General features: G+C 46.8%; 5 non-coding genes across 5 annotated transcripts; all 5 read right to left on the bottom strand.

The window, feature by feature from the left end:
• Positions 1 to 788: 788 nt before the first annotated feature.
• LOC115070490 lies at positions 789 to 854 on the bottom strand. The gene has a single exon (XR_003849646.1). It is a non-coding gene; the product is annotated as a small nucleolar RNA SNORD109A (small nucleolar RNA).
• Positions 855 to 1,115: 261 nt separating this feature from the next.
• On the bottom strand, positions 1,116 to 1,182 carry LOC115070487. Its single transcript, XR_003849643.1, has one exon. It is a non-coding gene; the product is annotated as a small nucleolar RNA SNORD109A (small nucleolar RNA).
• Positions 1,183 to 2,708: 1,526 nt separating this feature from the next.
• On the bottom strand, positions 2,709 to 2,775 carry LOC115070486. Its single transcript, XR_003849642.1, has one exon. It is a non-coding gene; the product is annotated as a small nucleolar RNA SNORD109A (small nucleolar RNA).
• A 14,230-nt stretch (positions 2,776 to 17,005) lies between these two features.
• Positions 17,006 to 17,072, bottom strand: LOC115070488. The gene has a single exon (XR_003849644.1). It is a non-coding gene; the product is annotated as a small nucleolar RNA SNORD109A (small nucleolar RNA).
• Positions 17,073 to 19,140: 2,068 nt separating this feature from the next.
• LOC115070475 lies at positions 19,141 to 19,207 on the bottom strand. The gene has a single exon (XR_003849632.1). It is a non-coding gene; the product is annotated as a small nucleolar RNA SNORD109A (small nucleolar RNA).
• Positions 19,208 to 20,874: the final 1,667 nt, after the last annotated feature.

The following is a 20,874-nucleotide window of genomic DNA, read 5'->3' as shown; positions in this document are numbered from 1 at the left end:
AAAAATGATTTTTTTTAAAAAGAAAAAACTTCATCTGAGTTTCCCTTGCAACATTAGCTTCCTCACAACCTTATTCATGACATACTGAACTTTGTACCAAAATAAAGATTCCAGACCATGAAAAAAAATTCATTTTTATTTTATGTGAATGATTATATTGTAAGTATGTACATAAGTACAATTGTGTCATGCAATCCCAATGGAGATCAGAGGAGGGCATTAGATCTCCTGGAACTGGAGTTACAGACAAATGTTAGCTGCCATGTGGGTGCTGGGAATTGAACTCAAGTTCTCTGCAATACAAACTAGCACTCTTTCCATTGAGCTATCACCAGCCATCAGCCATTCAGTGAAAGCTTGATTTGACCATCTGGGTTCCCTGTAGTACTTTCCTGGCATAAAATGACCCTTACACATCATTACATTATGTGTTTGGAATTCAGTGACTTCCTTGAGATATTTGTATAATTTGTACTAGGACAGAATGTACTCACAAGCGATCTCTTATTTTCTGAGTCATTTGTGTCTGCCAATAACACAGACAGAAGGACAAATAACCATTTAAAAAATATGCATGATTTGGCTTTGTGAGTCTTGGATATAATTCTTGAGGTCATGCTAATGAGAGAAAAGATAGGAGACATGGACACTGAAAACACAAAATATCCACATGCTCTCAAAAGATAGGATGCTAATGGGTGCCCACTGAATTTTCATATTGTCCTTTACAGCTCCAAAGTCAAGCTAGGCAGTGAGACAGAAATATTCTTATCAAAGAGCATACATCGGTACCTCAGATTGCCACTTGTATGTGTCTCTCAGCAACATAAGCCAGATGTTCTCATCATCAATTGAAAGATACACTATCTCAATAAATAAGTATTATCATAGCCAGGCTTGAGAATACCTCATGCCTATGCACATATCCAGAGCTATAAGGCAAATGAGAGACAGGAAGGCCAACACCCTTGGGCACTGACAAAAGGATTGAAGTACATGGACTCATGGGATAGGATGAGAAATTCTGACAAAGGTACATTCAAGCTGTCTGGCAGGAGGCGGCAGTCAAACCAGGGTGTGAGAATCTTAGGCATCTACACAAGGGCTGAACTACCAGACCTCACATAGTCATTTGTTCTGAGTCCTTCAACTTCCTCAGACAGTTGGTATCATCATTGATCCAGAGAAGCACTCTCTAAAAAAATAAGGATTTTCACAGCCAGGCTGTTTGTGGAAGAGAAACAGGCTGTCCACTTGATTAGGGCAGAAGAACAGTAATGCACAGGAGACTTTTTGCTTACATTGCCAATTCAGAACTCAACATGGAGAAGCCTGATATGTGTTGGTCTAGAAATAGTAGAAGGACATGAGCCAACAAAGGAGAAACTTGGGAAGAGAAAACATATCTCAAAGGAAGTTAATCCATTCCCAAAAGGTAGTAGAAAAGATCCTAGAGATGCCTAGAGTGCATTTCTGTACATTCATGGCCTGCAGCCCTGCAGCCTGTTCAACTTCCTTTATGAGCACCTTTGAACCCTGCTCCTGAAAATAGAGAGATCCAAGATGAAGATCAATGCCTAATGTCTTACAATGCAGACAGGAAGTCTTAGCAGCCATTGCTTTGATACCATTTAATGGCATGATGCCTAGGAAAATACTCAGAAGACCTAGAATTTCAGGCACTGATAGCCTGCAAAACAGCAACCAGTTCCTCTCACTGATACAGAATTCATGGCTGGATAGGTCATTCCTTCAAATGACAGTCTGAGGTCACTTCCTGAAGGGAAGAGTCCATAAAGCAAGAGGTCAAAATGGGAGAAGAAATAAAAAGGATGTGTCCTGGAGAGACACACCCAGGAATATAAAAGCCTCATGATATGCCTCCCTTTGGACCCCTCATGAACACAAACCAACAGGGTCTGTCCTGATGAAACCCAAAATGTAAAAAGCACATTGAAAGGGCTCAAGGAGCACTTACCTTTCTGTTTCAGGTACACCTCGATGCTGTGGCTACAATTCTGTAGCCACAAAGGAGAGAAAAGACATCAGTTCTAGGTCCAATCATGCACCTTTTCTCATAGGTGGAGATGCTAAAAATTTGCCCACAGCACTGATACAGAAGTGTACACGTAAGGGCAGAGGATGGATTGTGAAAGTCATGACTCCACACTCATGGAAAGTTTAACTGGGGATACTAAACTCCCACCGTGCTTACATTCATCTAGTCTAGCCCACAGCAAGTCATACTAGAAAGGCTTTCCTGACACCACAGTCCTCACAAAATGGTCACTCCAAAAGACAGTCAGAGAAACAAAGACCCAGAAAAAGGAACTACCTACCCTGAATCTAAGCTCCCACTGTACTCCTGGAAATGGGATCTCTTCCTATAGGAAGGGCTTACACTTCTGGCAAGAGGAAAGAGACCCACAGTACAATCTCTGGTATTGGACCCTGTCCTGATGGGCTCTTCCCTACCTCCCCATTTGTGGCTCAAGAACACCCTGGCCCCCTCCACATTTCCAGAGCTGTGTGGCAAATGGGAGAAAGGAAGGCCAGCACTCTCGGTCCATGACCACAGGATTGATGCACACAGCCTCTCAGCCTAGGAGGAGAAATCTGACCAATGTGCCTTTGACCTATTGGGCAGCAGGCCCAAAGCAATGTGAAGCTCTGAGAATCTTAGTCAGCTCCACAGAGGCTACACATCTGAACTTCAGATTGCCATTTGTTATGAGTCCCTCAGCATCCACAGATAGTTGGTCTCATCATCGATCCAGAGAAGCACTCTCTCCACAAGTAACCATTTCCATTGCCAGGCTGTTTCTAGAAGAGCCTGCCTGCTGGATTAGGGCAGAAGAACAGTAATGCACAGGAGATAGTTTGCTTACACTGCCAATTGAGAACATCCACACTCTCAATGTGGAGAAGCCTGACATATGCTGTTCTAGAGATAGTAGAAGGACACGAGCCACCAGATGAGAACCTGGGACTAGAATGTTCTGTCAGCAGAGGTCGAGTGGCACTAATGTGGCCCTGGATGCTGTCAGGGAAACATGGGCTGAGAAGCTCTTACCCCTTCCCACCCATCCCTGGTATCTCCAGGCTCACCTTAGCACCATTCTGACCACAGACAGGCCTCCATATATAACTGCTTCCCCAGAGTAAACAGGGGGGATGTCAAACCTCCACCCGAAAGAACACATGCCTGACTAGGGCAGACGAGTAGGTTTGGGGCCTGGATTTCACTCTTAGGGGTCATGATTTCAGCTTTCACGCAAGTTCCTGACATTTCAGCCCTTAAGATAATGTCCTGAAATGGTGTCAGTCCAGAGGCCTTCATTGGTCAAGCCTCTCAGCTGATAATGGACACCCAGGCCAATCCCATTTCCTGGGGCCCATGAACCCTGCAAAGCTCTCCCTGTGGATGAAAGCTTCACTAGAGCAGAACCTTAGTGACCATTGTGTACTCAACCTGGGAATGCAGAAGCAGAACATGGGACTGGGAGACATATCTCAAAGGACGTCACTCCACTCCCAAAAGGTGGTAGAAAAGATCCCAGTGACACTTAGAGGGCATTTCTGTACATTCATGCCCCTGCCAGCACTGCAGCCTCTTCAACTTCCGTTCTGTGCACCCGTGAACTCTGCTCCTGAAACTGGAGTGCTCCAAGGTAAAGTTCAATGCCTAATCCCTTACCCTGGAGACAGGAAATCCCAGGAGCCATGGCTTTGAGGACATGGACCAACACAGTGCCTAGGGACCTTCTCAGAAGACATAGAATGTGAGGCACTTACTCCCTCCAGCACAGCAACCAGCCCCTTTCACTGATACAGAATTCATAGCTGGATAGGTCATCCCTTCAAATGATAGTATCAGGTCACTTCCCAAAGGGAAGACCATAAAGCAGGAGATGGAAAAAGAGAAGAAAGAAAAAAGAAAAAAGAAAAAAAAAAACAATGTGCCCTGGAGAATAGCACCCAGGAAGCTAAAAGTCTCAGGACAGGCCTCCCTTTGGGCCCTCTCATGAATACAAACCCACAGGTTCTGTCCTGAGGAAACCCAGAATGCAGAAATAATATCAAAGGGGTTCGAAGAGCCACTTACCTTTCCTTCTCAGGTACTGCACGAGGCTCTGGCTTCTTTGCTGCAGCCAGAAACACAGAAAAGACCTTAGCTGTAGGTCAAACTGGGCATCTTTTCTCAAAGGTGGAGATGCTAAAAATTTGACCAAGGTTCTGGGGTCATTGATTCAAAAGTGTATATGTATGGGCAGGGGATGGATTGAGGGGGTCATGACTCCACACTCATGGAACCCACATGGAAAGTTTCACTGGGGATGCTCAGCCTCCCACCGTGCTTACCTTCATCTGGCCCAGCTCACAGCAAGTCAAACTAGAAATGCTTTCCTGTCACCAGTCCTCACAAAATAGTCACTCTGAAAGACAGAGTCAGAGAAACAAAGAACTGGATGAAGCCACTCCCCTACCCTGAATCTAATTTTCCACTGTACTCCCAGAGTTGGTACCTCCTCCTACAGGAAGGGCTTACTCTTCTGATAAGAGGAAAGAGATCCTTGGTTCAACTTCCTTTCTGTGCACCCATGAACTCTGCTCCTGAAACTGGAACACTCCAAGGTGAAGTTCAATGCCTAATCCCTTATCCTGGATACAGGAAGTCCCAGAAGCCATTGCTTTGATGCCATGTACCAGCATGGTGCCTAGGGACCTGCTCAGAAGACCTGAAATGTCAGGTGCTCACTGCCTCTGTCACAGCAACCAGCTCCTCTCACTGATGAAGAATTCATGGCTGGGTAGGTCATCCCTTTAAATGATTGTCTGAGGTCACTTCCTGAAGGGAAGAGTCCGTAAAGCAGGAGATGGAAACAGGGTGTGATGGTTTGAATGAAAATGTCCCCCATAGGCTCCAAGTGTTTGGACATTTTGCCCCCAGATTGAGGCGCTGCTTTGGGAGGATTTAGAATGTGTAGCTCTCCTGGAGGAAGTACGTCACTGGGGGTGGGCTTAGAGAGTTCTTAAGCCTTTCCAGATCTCCAGTCACTCTCTTCCTTCCTGTGCCTGGGATGATTTGAGAGCTTAGCTTCTGCTGCTCCTGGTCCAGCCACCTCCAGCTACCATGCCTCCCTGCCATGATGAAGTGTAATTCCCCTGGAACTGAAAGCTCAAATAAACTCTCTTTCTCTAAGTTGCTTGCATCAGTGTTTCTATAACAGCAACTGAAAAGTGACTAATAAGGTAATTGTTACCAGAGAGTGGGCTGTTGGCTGGAAGAACTTGACCATGTGGGGTTTTGGAAAAATGTAGAAGACTTTGGAAGTTTGGGCTAGAAAAGAGGTTGAATCTTGTAGGCAGAGCTTAACAGGCCTTTCTAGTAAACACCTGGAAGAAAGTTGCACTGAGAACAATGTATTCGCAGAAGGAAATAAGGACTTAAGCACACTTTGGACATTTTGGCAAAGAGTCTGGCTGGAGTCTGCCCACAGCCAAAAAGCTTGCCTGAGGGTAAGTTGAAAAGCAATGGATTAATTTCTCTTGTGGAAGAAATTTCAAGACAGCCTAATGTAGAAATGGTGGCATGGATATTAATAGTGAATATTATGCAGATCTACAGTGAAAAAGAGTAAATGGGGCAGAAAGAAATACAGCTTGGATCGAAAAAGAGCACTAGGAAGATAAATGCTTGAGCCTTGGCATGTGCTGGAGAAGATCCCTTTGATAAAGAGATTAAAGTGATTAAGGAGGGCTCTAGAAATTTGGACTTAAACAGTGGAGAGAGTGCCTCCATGTCAAGACTACAGCCAGTTAAGCCTCCAACTTGTGAAAGGAAAATACTGCAAGGGTCATGGAAGAGAAAAGCTTCTAAAATGGATAAAGCAGGCTGGAGTCCACCCCAAACTTGCAGTCAAACTTGGCAGTGTCATTCACCTGGTTCTGGCTTTAGAGGCATGAAAGATGGAAGAGTGAAGGGGTCATCAATTCTTCCTCTGAGATTTCAGAGAGCATTGGATGCCAGGCAGCATGAAGCAGGGATTTAACTGCATAGAGATGGCACTGATAGCCAATTTCATGAGGCTGTGAAGGTGAAGCCTGGTTGGCAATGGAGACCCCAAGAAGTTAGTGATGCCAGAGCTGTGAGGCATCTGCCAAGAAGACCTGCATACAGGTAGTGGTACCAGAACAAGAGAGAGATGTGTGTTGCATGCAGCAAAGTTAGAGAGGCTGAGACATCTAAGTCTTTTCAAAGTAAAGTCTCAGAAGTTGGACATGGATCTACTGGATTTGGTGTTTGCCCTGCTGGTTTTTGGTCTTGTTTGGGTCACATATTTCCTTACTATGCCTCTGAAGGAGAGTGCCCCTCAGACCCCCTCCCTGTCCTCTGAGAAAGAGCTGCCCTCTGCCTGACTCTGGAAATCCTCTCCATTGTTCAAATCTTTTCCTGGTACATCTGTTTATGGTTTCTATGGAAATGGCCTGGGGCAGAAGAGGAAGAATGTTCTGCCCCAGGTAAGCTAGCCAATGGTTGTATAGGTTAAGGCTCTGGTAATCAGCCCTAGATTGTTCAAATCCTTTCTTGGTTCTTCTGTTAATGGTTTCTATAGAAATCTCCTGCTCTGCAGTTTTTGTGCTTAAAAGCCCTGTGTTTCCATGGCTTTGTATCGCAGTGTAGCTCCTGAGCCTGCCTGCATCCCTGGACAGTCAGTCTCAATAAAGCAGTTAAGTTCTCCTGAGTCTCAGTGTCCGAGTGGTCAATTCAGGGAATTCTTTGTATCCCAACATTTTGGGGGCTCGTCCGGGAGTCTCTAAAAGACTCTAGGTCTGTTTTCCTGTCTTTTTTGTTCTCTGTTTGGCACCCGACTACATCAGATCTGGTTTCTCCTATGGTGAGTCTATTTTGATTTCTGTTTTGGGTGTCCGGACTTCTGGCGGCTCAAGGGAGAGAAACTGGATGCAGTTATGCTCTCTGAGCTGGAAGATGGGGGAGGCCCTGACCCTCCATCTGAATGGCTGATTGCTTGTGCCCTCTGGGCCTTCAGTGTCAACCCTAATCGCTCTCACAGAAATTCTCTGATGCGCAGCACCTTTATTCTGTGTCAGTCAAGTCTTGAACAGATCTACATGATCTGTTTCTTGTTTGTCTTTCTTTCAGTGTAATCCTTTTCTTTACCATCATGGGTCAATTCCCTTCATCTGAAGACACTCCCCTTGTCTTAATTCTTTCTCATTTTAAGTATTTATAGAAGGTGGCCACAATCTCTGGAGACACCGTCTATTTGGGGAAATTCCATACCCTTTGTTCTCTTGAATGGCCATCTTTTGATGGTGACTGGTCCCCGCCTGGGTCCTTTGATGTTAACAAACTTTCTTCTGTTCAAGCCATGATCTTCAGAAACCCAGGACACCGTGACCTGGTCCCCTAAATTATGGCTTATTTTTACCTCTTGGACAAGCTTCCCAAATGGTTAAACCCCATTTACCCCTTTCTTCCTCAAAGTCCTCCCTTCTGTCTCTGGGGCCCCAATGGCCTCTTCATTGGTCTCACCCACCTCCTGTCCTTCCCCCTTCAACGGAGGACCTCCTTTTAGACCCTCCCCCTTATTCTCATCCCCCTCCGCTCCTCCTCCTCCTCCTGCCTCTGCTCCCTCTCCTTCTCCTGCCTGTCTTCGATCTCCTGACACTCCTCCTTCTCTGACCACCCCTCTACTCCTTATGCCTCCCCACACACATTCAGGCCAGCCCTATAGGCCTGAGATGACCCCTGCCATCCTTCCCTTCCATGCTATGGCCCCACTGGCTTCCTCTGGCTGCAGTGTTCTTGTTTATTCTCCTTTCTCAACCAGTGCTCTTTATAATTGGAAATTACAAAGTCCTCCTTTCTCTGAAAAAACCCAGGCTTTAATTGGGCTCCTGGAGACTATCTTTCTTACCAGCCCACCTGGGATGATGTCCAACAACTCCTCCTCACTCTCTTTCCCACTGAGGAACATACCTGGATCCTCTCAGAGGCCCCAAAACAGGTGCCATCTGAGAGCGACCACTTCATGGAGGATCAAGAGGAGATCAAGGACGTTTTTCCTCAACACTGCCTCGACTGGGATCCTAAAACTCCTGCAGGTAGGAACTCACTCAAACTCTACCTCCAGATTCTTATGGGAGGTCTCCAGGCTGCTGCTAAAAAGCCTACAAATTTGTCAATAGTCAGTCAGGTTTTGCAGGGACAGACAGAGGCTCCAGCACAGTTCCTGAAGAGGCTTAAGGAGGCCTACAGGGCTTACATTCCTATTGATCCTGAGACATCAGAAAATCAATGAGCAATAAACATTGCCTTCATGACCCTCCTGATATCCAAAAGAAATTGCAAAAGTTGGAAGGCTTCGAAGGTAAGAGTCTCTCTGAATTGCTTGAAATCACCTAAAAATTCTTCAATAACCATGAGACCCAGGAGGAACATGAGGAATGTCACAATCTAAAACTGGCATGGGCTTTGGCCATAAGAGAGGATGAATGCCCCCCCCGAAGATATCCATCCAGAGATCAGAATTGGCAGAGGGGACCAGGCCCTCAGGTTGGCCCCCTAAAGAGAGACCAATGTGCCTACTGTAAGGAGATGGGACATTGGATAAGAGATTGTCCTCAGAAACATGAGGGAACTCAAAAGGTACCTGAGTAAAAAGATTGAGGGGGTCAGAGCTCATCTCCCCTCCCTGAGTCCCAGCTAAGCCTGAAGGTGGGGAGGGAGGCCTATTGACTTTCTGGTCGATACTGGCACCACCTTTTCGGTTCTGAAGAGACCCCCTTGGGCCCCTGACAGGATGACAAACTTTTATTCAAGTGGTCACGGGTGGCCGGACTTACCCTTGGATCATAAAAAGGACTGCTGACTTGGGCACAGGGAGGGTCCAACATTCCTTCATGGTTATCCCTGACTCTCCCTACCTGCTGCTGGGCCAAGACTTGCTAAGTAAACTCAGTGCCTCAAATCATTTTGACAAAGATAAGGTCAATGTAGAGACCACCAGATTTGTTCTCACCCTGCGGGCTGAGGATGAACACCATCCTCACAAAGTGCCCCCTCTGGACCAACTGCTGTCCATAACTGCTAAATTGATGCAGGAGATCCCTCAGGTCTGGGCCGAGGGAAACCCCCCCAGGATTTGCAGCCCACTGACCACCTGTGATGATCTCTCTGGAAGCCACTGCTAGCCCAGTCCAGGTATGACAATACCCGTTATATCCTTTGACGCACAAGCCTTTATGTGGGTTCACCTAAAAAGACTTCAGGAATCTGACATCTTAGTCCCTGTCAATCCCCTTGGAACGCCCCCTTATTCCCCATGAAGAAACCAGGCACTGATGACTATAGACCCATGCAGGATCTGAGGTGAATAAGAGAGTCATGGACATACACCCCACTGTGCCTAATCCTTACACCCTCCTGAGCTCCCTGGCCCCTGACAGGATGATTAATACCATCCTGGATTTGAAAGATGCTTTTTACAATATCCGCTTGGACAGGGGAGCTAAGGGTTCAGTGGCCAGCTGACCAGGACAAGGCTTCCGCAAAGATTTAAGAACTCTCCCACCATCTTTGACAAGGCCTTGTATGAAGACCTCCTAGGGTTCCGAACTGCCAACCCCCAAGTTTCTCTTCTGCAATATGTAGATGATTTACTCCTTGCCTAGAGGCTACAAAAGACTTGTTGAAGGAACTTCAATGCCTGGGGTACAAGATATCAGCTAAAAAGGCACAGATCTGCCAGGAGGAGGTACAGTATCTAGGGTTTCAATTGGAAGGGTGTATGCACAGGCTTTCCTCTGCAAGGAAAATGTCCATCCTGGACATCCCCATTCCCCAAAGTCAAAGACAAGTCAGGGAATTCCTGGGGTCAGCTGGATATTGTTGCCTGTTGACACCTGGTTTTGCAGAGCTGGCCAGGCCTCTATACGAAGTAACAAGGGGGGGACTCTCATCATTTTCCTGGGGAGAAGAACAACAGCAGGCCTTTGACAACATAAAACAGGTCCTCACTTCTGCACCAGCCCTAGTCCTACCTGACATCTCGAGGCCCTTCTACCTTTATGTAGATGAACAGTTTGGTGTAGCAAAGGGCGTACTCACTCAAACTTTGGGCCCCTGGAAGAGACCGGTAGCCTACCTCTCAAAATTTAGACTCAGTAGCAGCTAGATGGCCAGCCTGTTTGAAGATCATAGCGGCCACTGCAGTCGTAGTTAAGGGCGCTGATAAGCTCACCTTGGGACAACAACTGATTATGACCACCTCCCACACTATTGAAGGGATGCTGAGGGCACTGCCTGATCGCTGGCTCACAAATACAAGATTAGCTCATTACCAGTCTCTCCTACTAGATGTGCCCTGCCTGACCATATGTGGTGACCAGTGCCTTAAACCCCGCATCCCTGCTCCCTGAGACTGAGTCTGAGACAGCGGTGCACCATGATTGCTCTGAACTGCTACAGCATGTCCAGGGAAGCCAACCTGATCTCACCAACATACCGTGGAAGAAACTCGACTTGGTGATGTACGCAGAAGGGAGTAGTTACATGAAAGATGGAGTTAGGTATGCAGGGGCAGCAGTAGTCGCCCAAGAGGATGTCCTATGGGCAGAAGCCCTAACAAAAGGAACCTCTGCACAAAAGGCCAAACTGATAGCCTTGATTTAGGCCCTAAGACTGGGAGAGGACAAGACTGTCAACATTTACACTGACAGTAGGTATGCTTTTGCCACTGTTCATGTACATGGGGCCATCTATCGAGAAAGAGGCCTCCTGATATCAGAAGGAAAGACTATTAAACACATAGAAGAGATGATTGATTTGTTAAGGGTCATATGGATGCCCAAAAGGGTGGCAGTCATTCTTTGCCCAGGACATCAAAAGAACAACACACCTGAGGCCAGAGGAAACCAAAAGGCGGATCAAGTTGCCAAGGAAATAGCAGAATCCCCATCCAAACCTGCTCTCCTAGCCCTGTCAGATCCTACGTTCTCTGAAAAGCCTTCATACACAGAAGAGGATGACAAATATTTCCAGACAATTCCAAATGGGTATGTCTCCTCAGCATGGAGACACACTTCAGGTGGCAAGGTCATCCTCCCCCACCTCCTTGGAGAAATGCTAGTTTGCCAACTTCATGAAGGAATACACATGGGAAAAGAAAAAATCAGGTTGTTACTAACCAGATGCTTCCAGTTTCCTTCCTTAACAGCCACCATACAGGACATCGCCTCCGGATGCATGGCATGCCAGATGACTAATGCCAACCTGAAAAACGATAAATCCTCAGGAAAACATGAAAGAGGGGCTGCCCCTGGAGTCCACTGGGAGGTAGACTTCACTGAGGTAAAGCTGGGACAGTTTGGATATAAATATTTACTGGTTTTAGTAGATACCTTTTCAGGATGGGTAGAAGCCTTTCCCACCAAGAAGGAAATGGCAACCACAGTTGCCAAGAAGTTGCTAGATGAACTCATTCACAAGTTTGGTGTGCCCCTGGTGTTAGGATCTGACAATGGACCAGTGTTCGTCTCTCAGGTAATTCAGGCCTTAGCAAAGGCCCTGGGGATAGATTGGGAACTACATTGTGCATACCATCCCTGGAGTTCAGGACAGGTAGAGAGGATGAATCTGACCCTTACGGAGATTAACCTTAGAATCTGGTGCAGACTGGGTGACTCACCTCCCTTTTACCATCCTCAGGGTTAGAAACTCCCCCTATATCCAGGGAATAACTCCTTTTGAGATTCTTTTCGGAAGACTCCCTCCCCTGGTTCCAAGATTAAAGTCAGAACTGTTGGCTGAAATATCTAATCATGAAATCCTCCAGTCTTTAGGGCATTACAAGCCATGCAGGAGCACCTCCACCCCCCTGATCCAGCATGTGCATGAACTGCCTCCAGCTGCTCCACATCCTTACCAACCTGGAGACATTGTCTGGATAAAGCAACATCAGAAGGAGACACTGGAAAGAACCAATGGTCCTCGGTGGAAAGGACCATTCACTGTGATCCTGATGACTCCCACAGCAGTACAGGTGGACAGACTGTGCAACTGGATTCATCACTCACACGCCAAGCCTGCCCAGGTTGACCAAGAAAAATGGAAGGTCCAACATCACCCAGGAGACCCCCTGAAACTTTGATTGGTAAAAGACAATTCACCCGTTCCCCCAGGGTCACTATGACTCTGCTCCTGCTGATTCTACCCTCTGGAATGGCCCCCCAAGGAGTCTACCAGCCCCAGACATATGTCTGGAAATTACCCGATACACATACAGGAAAGGTTATTATGGAGGTGACACCTCCTAACCCTCAGATTGCTCCCCAGTTTAAAACCAACATATGTTCCTTATGGTCAACACTGGGTAGAGAGGCCACCCGAAAGCATGAGGGATACCAAATGGGTGGTCATGGGGGAGTTATGGCACAGAGGCTTGCTACTGGATGTAGGGCCAACACCATTGATGAATAAAAAGCCTTAAGAACTGCCTTCTACACATGCCCAGTGAACACTGGGATTGACTGTGATGAAGAAGGAAGCTATTACTGTGCTTACTGGGGTTGTGAGACATGGTCTCCAACATGGTATCCACTTGAATGACAAGATCCACACATCAATATTCAGTTGGAAAAAAATAGATCTTGCAGGTCCCCAAGACCTGTAACCCTCTTATTGTAACTCTAAAACAATGGGATGTCTTTACTATGGATCAGAAACGGGACACAGGCCACACATGGGGACTGAAGGCCCATGTATCTGGCATGGACTCTGGAACCCTATTTACAATTCAAACATTCCCAAAACCTGTACCACCTCAACCCATAGGACCTTTGGCAGAACTTAAGTCAGATTAAGCTCTCCCTCCTTTAGAAACCCCAAATAAATTGGTCCCCAGCCTGACCACTCTCCTGACTATGAAGACGATGCCTCTGAGGGATGAAGATTTCCCTCCCCTTCTAGAGGGGGAGCCCCTTATAAATACCATGAAGGCTACCTTCCAGTATTTAAATAACATAAGCCCTGAGATGGCCAAAGACTGCTGGCTCTGCCTGGATCCCCAACCAGCCTACTACATAGGTTTTGCCCTCACTGCAAAAAGGGAGGAATTAGAAATAGTTCCCCTGAATGGCACTGCCTCATGTTCTTGGGAAACTACTTTCACCTTAGGGGATCTGAAGGGGTAGGGGCTATGCTTCATGTCCAAAGAATATCCTTTGACTACTTCTCCCTACCTTGGGGTTTGTAATCAGTCCTATACTTTATCCGGGAACACCTGGTCTATAGGAGACACCCAATTGCTTGCTGCTCCCCGCTCCACTTGGTTTGCTTTCTCCTCTGGCCTAACCCTTTGTTTGCACCCCCAGTATTTCATAGGGAGACAGGAATTTTGTGTACTGGTACATGTCATGCCCAGGTTTATTACTATGGAGTGGATGCTGGAAGACATCATATGGGTCTCTCAGCCTTGAAGAGCCATGGCAGCCTCCATTTTATTTCCCCTCCTCGTGGGAACTGGGATAGCAGGGTCCGCCACCATAGAAGAGCAGCCTGGGTCACCAGTAATGAAAACTTGAGAATCTTGAGCCAACAGGTTGATAAAGACATTAGGAAATTACATGCCACTGCCTCCTACTTAGAACAACAGGTAGACTCACTAGCTGAAGTCGTCTTACAAAACAGAAGGGGTCTCTATTTTTTTTTCTCAAGGAAGGTGGACTCTGCATGGCTCTGGGAGAAACATGTTGTTTTTATGCCAACCACTCAGGTGTGATTAAAGACACCCTGGACCAAATAAAAGAGAGTCTTTTAGAAAGAGAACTCAGAAAAAGTTTCCCAAACTGGTTTGAGTCCCTATTCTCTGGGTTGCCTTGGCTTACCACCCTTATCACTGCTCTGCCAAGTCCCATCTTAATCTTTATAGTACTGTTAACCTTCGGACCCTGTATTTTTAATATTCTAGTCAAGTTTGTTAAACAAAGGGTCTCCACTGTACTACTGATGGTTATGAGGGACCATTACAATCCCCTAGATTGCACATATGAATCAATGGTTTGATTCAAGAAGATTTCCAAAACAAAAGGGGGAATGAAGGAAACTGCCCCTCAGATCCCCTCCCTGTCCTCTGAGAAAGAGACGCCCTCCACCTGACTCTGGAAATCCTGTCCATTGTTCAAACCCTTTCCTGGTACATCTGTTTATGATTTCTATGGGAATGGTCCAGGGCAGAAGAGGAAGAACCTTCTGCCTCAGGTAAGCTAGCCAATGGCTGTATAGATTAAGGATCTGGAAATCAGCCCAAGATTGTTTAAATCCTTTCCTGGTTCTTATGTTTATGGTTTCTGTAGAAATCCCCTGCTTTGAGGTTTTTGTGCTTAAAGGCCCTGCATTACCATGGCTCTGGGTCACATTGTAGCTCCCAAGCCTGCCTGAATGCCTGGCTGGTCAGTCTCAATAAAGCAGTTAAGTTCTCCTGAGTCTCAGTGTCCAGTGGTCAATTCAGGGAATACTTCAGACCCCGAACACCTCTATTCTTCCCTTTTGAAATGGTAATGTGGATTCAGTTCCACTGTATGTCAGGAGCATGTAATTTGTCTTTTGATTGTATAGAGGCTTACTGTTAATATATTTTCCTGAGTCTCAGAAAAGACTGGACTGTGGACTTTTAAATAGTATTGAGACATAGTATTGAGACTGATAAAGACTATGGGGACTTTTAAAGTTGGATTAAATGCATTTTGCATTTTATATGATCATAAGACTATGAGGGGAAGAAGGTGGAATTTAGTGGTTTGAATGAAAATGTCCCCCCATAAGCTCAAAGTATTTGAAGGTTTTGTCCCTGGATGATGGCAGTTATAGGAGGATTTAGAGGTGTGGTTATCCTGGAGGAAGCCCATCATTGGGGTTGGGCTTAGAGAGATATTAATCCTTGTTAGATCTCTAGTCACTCTTTTGCTCCCTGTGACTACATGATGATGTGAGAGCTTGGATTCTGCTGCTCCTGGTCCAGCCACCTCCAGCCATCATGCATCCCAGCCATGATGGACTGTAATTCCCTTGGAAAAGTAAATTTAAATAAACTATTCTTTCTATAAGTTCCTTGGGCCAGTGTTTCTATTATAACAATAGAAAAGTGACTACTACATGGGAAAAAAAATGTGTCCACAAAAGAAGCATCCAGGAAAATAAAAGTCTCATGACAGGTCTCCCTTCATGTGTTCTGATGAACACAAACCCGCAGTATCTGACCTGATGAAACCAAGAATGCAGAAAGAACATCAAAAGGGATCAAGGAGCAACTTGCCTTTTCCTGAGAGAACATGTGCATGACAAGGCCAGGCAGGCATGTTTCTTACACTTGAGAGTCATGATTTCAGGTTTCACACGAGTTCCTGACATTTAAGTCCTTAAGATAATGTCCGAATATGCTGTCAGTTCAGGGGCCTTCATTGGTCCACCCTCTCATCCAATGATGGACACCCAGGCCAATCCCGTTTCCTGGGGCCTGTAAAGCCTGCAAAGCTCTCCTGTTGGAGGCAAGCTTCACTAGGGCAGAACCTCGTGACCTTTGGGTATTTGGCCTGGGAATGCCAAGAAAGAACATGAGACTGGAAGACATATCTCAAAGGACGTCACTCCACTCCCAAAAGTGGGTAGAAGAGATCCTATGAACACATAGAGGGCAATTCTCCACATTCATACCCCTGCCAGTCCACTGCCTGTATCACTTCCTTTCTGTGCACCCGTGAACTCTTCTCCTGAAACTGGAGTGCTCCAAGGCAAAGTTCAATGCCTAATCCCTTACCTTGGACAGAGGAAGTCCCCACAGCCATTGCTTTGATGCCATGTACTCGCATGGTGCCTAGGGACTTGCTCAGAAGACCTGGAATGTCAGGCACTGACTGCCTCCATTACAGCAACCAGCTACTCTCACTAAAACAGAATTAATGGCTGGGTAGGTCATCTCTTCAAATGATAGTCTGATGACATGTCCTGAAGAGAAGAGTCCATACAGCAGGAGATGGAAATGGGGGAAGAAGAAAAAAATAAATAAAAAAAACCAATGGATCCTGGAGAGAAGCACCCAAAAACCCAGGAAGCTTAAGCCTTGTGACAGGATGACCTTCGGTCCCTCTTGGGAACACAAAACCAGAGGTTCTGACCTGATGAAACCCAGAATGCAGAAAGAACATCCAAAGGGACCAAGGAGCTGCTTACCTTTTCTTTTCAGGCACTGCACAAGTCTCCGGCTTCTTTCCTGCAGCCACAAAGACAGAAAAGACCTCAACTGTAGGTCAAACTGGGCATCTTTTCTCAAAGGTGGGGATGCTCAAAAATTCCCCACGGCAATGGAGTCATTGATTGCAAAGTGTATTTGTGTATGGGCAGGGGATGGATTGTGAGAGTCATGAATCCCCACTCATGAAATCCACCAGGAAAGTTTCACTGGGGATGCTCAGCATCATGCTGTGCTTACCTTCATCTGGCCCAGCCCACAGCAAGTCATACTAGAAAGGATATAAAGACACCACAGTCCTCACAAAACAGACTCTCCAAAAGACGAGTCAGAGAAACAAAGATTTGAAGGAAGCAACACCCCTACCCTGAATGTAGGTTTCCACTGTACTCCTTGAATTGGGAACCCTCCTATAGAACAGGCTTCCTCTTTTCTCAGGATGAAAGAGACTCTCAGTACATCTCTGGTATTGGAACTTGTCCAGATGGGCTCTTCCCAAACTCCACATTTGTGGCTAAAGAACACCCAGAACCTCTCCACATTTCCAGAACTGCATGGCAAAAGAGAGAAAGGAAGGCCAGCATTCTTGGTGCATGACCACAGGATTGATGCACAGGGCCTCACAGACTAGAAAGAGGAAGACTGTCCAATGTGCATTCAAGCTGCCTGGCAGCGGACCCCAGGCAATGCCAGGCTGTGAGAACCATAGTCATCTCCACAGAGGCTGCACGTCTGGACCTCAGATTGGAATTTCTTATGAGTCATTCAGTGTCCTTGGGCAGTTGTTCTCATCATCAATCCAGAGAAGTACTTTCTCCACAAGTAAGCCTTCCGACAGCCAGGCTGTTTCAGGGAGACCCCGTCTACTGGGTTAGGGCAGAACAGTAATGCACAGGAGACAGTGTGCATACACTGCCAGTTCAGAACTGCCGCATGCTCAATGTGGAGAAGCCTGACATGTGTTGGTCTAGAAATAGCAGAAGGACATGAGCCATCAGATGAGAACCTTTGGAAGAGAACATCCTGTCAGCAGAGAAGAGGTTGAGTGGCACTAATATGGCCCTGGACGCTGTCAGACAAACATGGGTTGAGAAGCTCTTACCACTTCTCACCTGTCCCTGGTAAGCTTGAGGCTCACCTTAGCTAAATCCTGACCACAGAAGGGCCCCCACACATGACTGCTTCACCAGAGTATTAATGAAGGAGGTCAAAACTCCACCTGAGAGAACACATACATGACTATGCCAGTAGAGGATGTTTGGGGCGTGCATATCACACTTGGGGGTCATAATTTCAGGTTTTAAGTGAATTTCTGAGATTTCAGTCCTTAAGATAATGCCCAGAAATGATCTTGATTCAGGGGCCCTCATTGGTCCACCCTCTCATCCGATGATGGACACCTGGGCCAAAACCATTTCCTGGGCCCCTGAAGCCTGCAAAATTCTCCCTCTGGAGGCACGCTTCACTGGGGTAAAACCTAGTGACCTTCGGGTACTCAGCATGGGCATGCCGAGACAGAATGTGGGACTGGGGGACATATCTCAAAGGATGTCACTCCACTCTGAAAAGTGGGTAGAAGAGGTTCCAGCGATGGCCGAAAGCAGTTTTACATTCATGCCCCTGCCAGCCCTGCTTCCTGTACCACTTGCTTTCTGTGCACCAACAAACTGTGCTCCTGAACCTGGACTACTCCAAGGCAAAGTTCAATGCCCAATCCATTATCCTGGAGAGAGGAAGTCCCCGCAGCCATTGCTTTGATGCCATGTACTGTCACAGTGCTGAGGGACCTGCTCACAAAACCTAAAATGTCAGGCACTGACTGCCTCCATCACAGCAACCAGCTCCACTCAGTGATGCAGAATTCATGACTGGGTAGATCATCCCTTCAGATGATGGTCTGAGGTCATTTCCCAAAGGGAAAAGTCCGTAAACCAGGAGACTGAAATGGGGGAGGAAAAAATAAATAACCAATGTGTCCTGGAACAAAGCACCCAAGAACCCAGGAAGCTTACAGCCTCCTGACAGGCCCTCTCATGAAAAAAAACACAGAGGTTCTGAACTGATGAAACCCAGAATGATGAAAGTATATCAAAAGGGCTCAAGGAGCCACTTACCTTTTCTTTCCAGACACTTCACGAGTCTCCTATTCTTTCCTGCAGCCAAAGAGACAGAAAAGACTTTGGCTGTAGGTCAAATCAGGAATCTTTTCTCAAAGGCGGGGATGCTCAGAAATTCCCCACTGCATTGCAGTCATTGATTCCAAAGTGAATTGGTAGATGGACAGGGGATGAACTGAGAGAGTCATGACTCCCCACTAACGGAACCCATCTGGAAAATTTTGCTGAGGATGCTCAGCCATCCACCGTGCTTACCTTCATCTGGCCCAGCTCACAGCAAGTCACACTAGAAAGGTTTTCCTGACACCACATTCCTCACAAAATCGTCTCTCCAAAAGACAGAGTAGGAGAAACAAAGACGTGAATAAAGCAACACCCCTACCCTGAAGCTAAATTCCCAATGTACTCCTGGAATTTGTATCCCCTCCTATAGGAAGGGCTTCCTCTTCTGGCAGGAAGAAAGAGACCGTAAGTACAACCTCTTGTACTGGAACCAGTCCTTATGAGCTCATCCCAAGCTCCTCATTGCTGGCTCAAGAACACCCAGAGGCTCTCCACATTTACAGAGCTGAGTGGCAAATGAGAGAATGGAAGGCCAGTATTCTTGGTCTGTGAACACAGGATTGATGCCCAGGGCCTCACAGCCTTGGAAGAGGAAACCTGACCAATGTGTGTTCAAGCTGCCTAGCAGCGGACCCCAGGCAATGCCAGGCTGTGAGAATCTTAGTTATCTCCACAGAGGCTACACGTCTGGACCTCAGATTGCCATTTGTTATGAGTCCCTCAGCATCCTCAGGTAGTTGTTCTCATCATCGATCCAGTGAAGCACTCTTTCCACAAGTAAGTCTTTCCACAGCCAGGCTGTTTCTGGGAAACCCTGTCTACTAGATTAGGGTACAGGAACAGTAACACACAAGAGACAGTGTGCTTATACTGCCCATCCAGAACCACCACACGCTCAATGTGGAGAAGCCTGACATGTGTTCGTCTAGAAATAGCAGAGGACATGAGCCATCAGATGAGAACTTTAGGAAAACAATACACTGTCAGTAGAGAAGAGGTCAGGTGACACGAATATGGCCCCGGACGCTGTCACACAAACTTGGACTTAGAAGCTCTTACCCCTTCCTACCTTCCCCTGGAAACTCGAGGTTTGCCTTAGCTCCATCCTGACCATAGAAGGGCCGTCACACATGACTGCATAACCCGAGTATTCATGAAGGAGATCAAAACACCACCTGAGAGAACATGTGCATGACTATGCTGGCATAGGATGTTTGGGCATGCATATCACACTTGGGGGGTCATGATTTCAGCTCTCACGCGAATTTCTTATTTTTCAGTGCTTAAGATAATACTGAGAAATGCTATCTCCTCAGGGTGCTTCATTGGTCTGCCCTCTCAGACCATGATGGACACCCTGGCCAAAACCATTTCCTGGGGCCAGTGAAGCATGCAAAGCTCTCCCTGTGGAGGCAAGCTTCACTGGGGTAGAACCTTGTGACCTTGGAGTACTTGGCATGGGAATGCCGAGACAGAACATGGGACTCGGAGACATATCTCAAAGGACGTCACTCTGCTCCCAAATGTGGGTAGAAGAGGTTGTGGTGATGCCTAGAAGGCAGTCTACATTGAGGACCCCACCAGCCCTGCTGCCTGTACCACCTCCTTTCTGTGCATCCATGAACTCGACTCCTGGACCTGGAGTGCTAAAAGGCGAAGTTCAATTCCTAATCCCTTTTCCTGGAGAGAGGAAGTCCACGCAGATATTGCATTGATGCCATGTACACTGATGGGGCCCAGGGACCTGCTCAGAAAACCTAAAATGTCAGGCACTGACTGCCTCCATCAGAGCAACCAGCTACTCTCATTGACACAGAATTCACGGCTGGGTAGATCATCCCTTCAAATGATAGACTGAGGTCACTACCCAAAGGGAAGTTTCCATAAACCAGGAGATCAAAATGGGGGAAGAAAAAATAAATAACCAATGTGTCCCAGAGAGAATCACGCAAGAACCCAGGAAGCTTAAAGCCTTCTGAGTGGCGCTCTCATAAACAAAAACCCAGAGGTTCTGAACTGACGAAACCCAGAATACGGAAAGTGTATCAAAAGCCTCAAGGAGCAACTTACCTTTTCTTTCCAGGCACTTGACGAGTTTCTTGATTCTTTTCTGCAGCCACAAAGACAGACAAGGCCTCAGCTGTAGGTCAAAGCGGGCATCTTTTTGCAAAGGGGGGGATGCTCAGAAATTCCCCCTGTCTCTGGGGTCATTGATTTCAAATTGAATCAGATGGGCGAGGGGTGGACTGTGAGACTCATGACTCGCCACTCATTGAACCCATCTGGAAAGCTTCCCTGGGCATGCAGAGCCTCCTGCTGTGCTTACCTCCATCTGGCCCAGCCCACAACAAGTTATACTACACAGGTTTTCCTGACACCACATTCCTCACAAAATTGTGTTTCCACAAGAAAGAGAGGGAGAA

This window comes from Nannospalax galili, unplaced genomic scaffold (assembly GCF_000622305.1).
Source record: "Nannospalax galili isolate Female #2095 unplaced genomic scaffold, S.galili_v1.0 scaffold135, whole genome shotgun sequence".
Taxonomy (NCBI): Eukaryota; Metazoa; Chordata; class Mammalia; order Rodentia; family Spalacidae; genus Nannospalax; species Nannospalax galili.
Note: the sequence above shows the minus strand (reverse complement) of the source record. Positions and strands in the feature narration are given on the sequence as shown.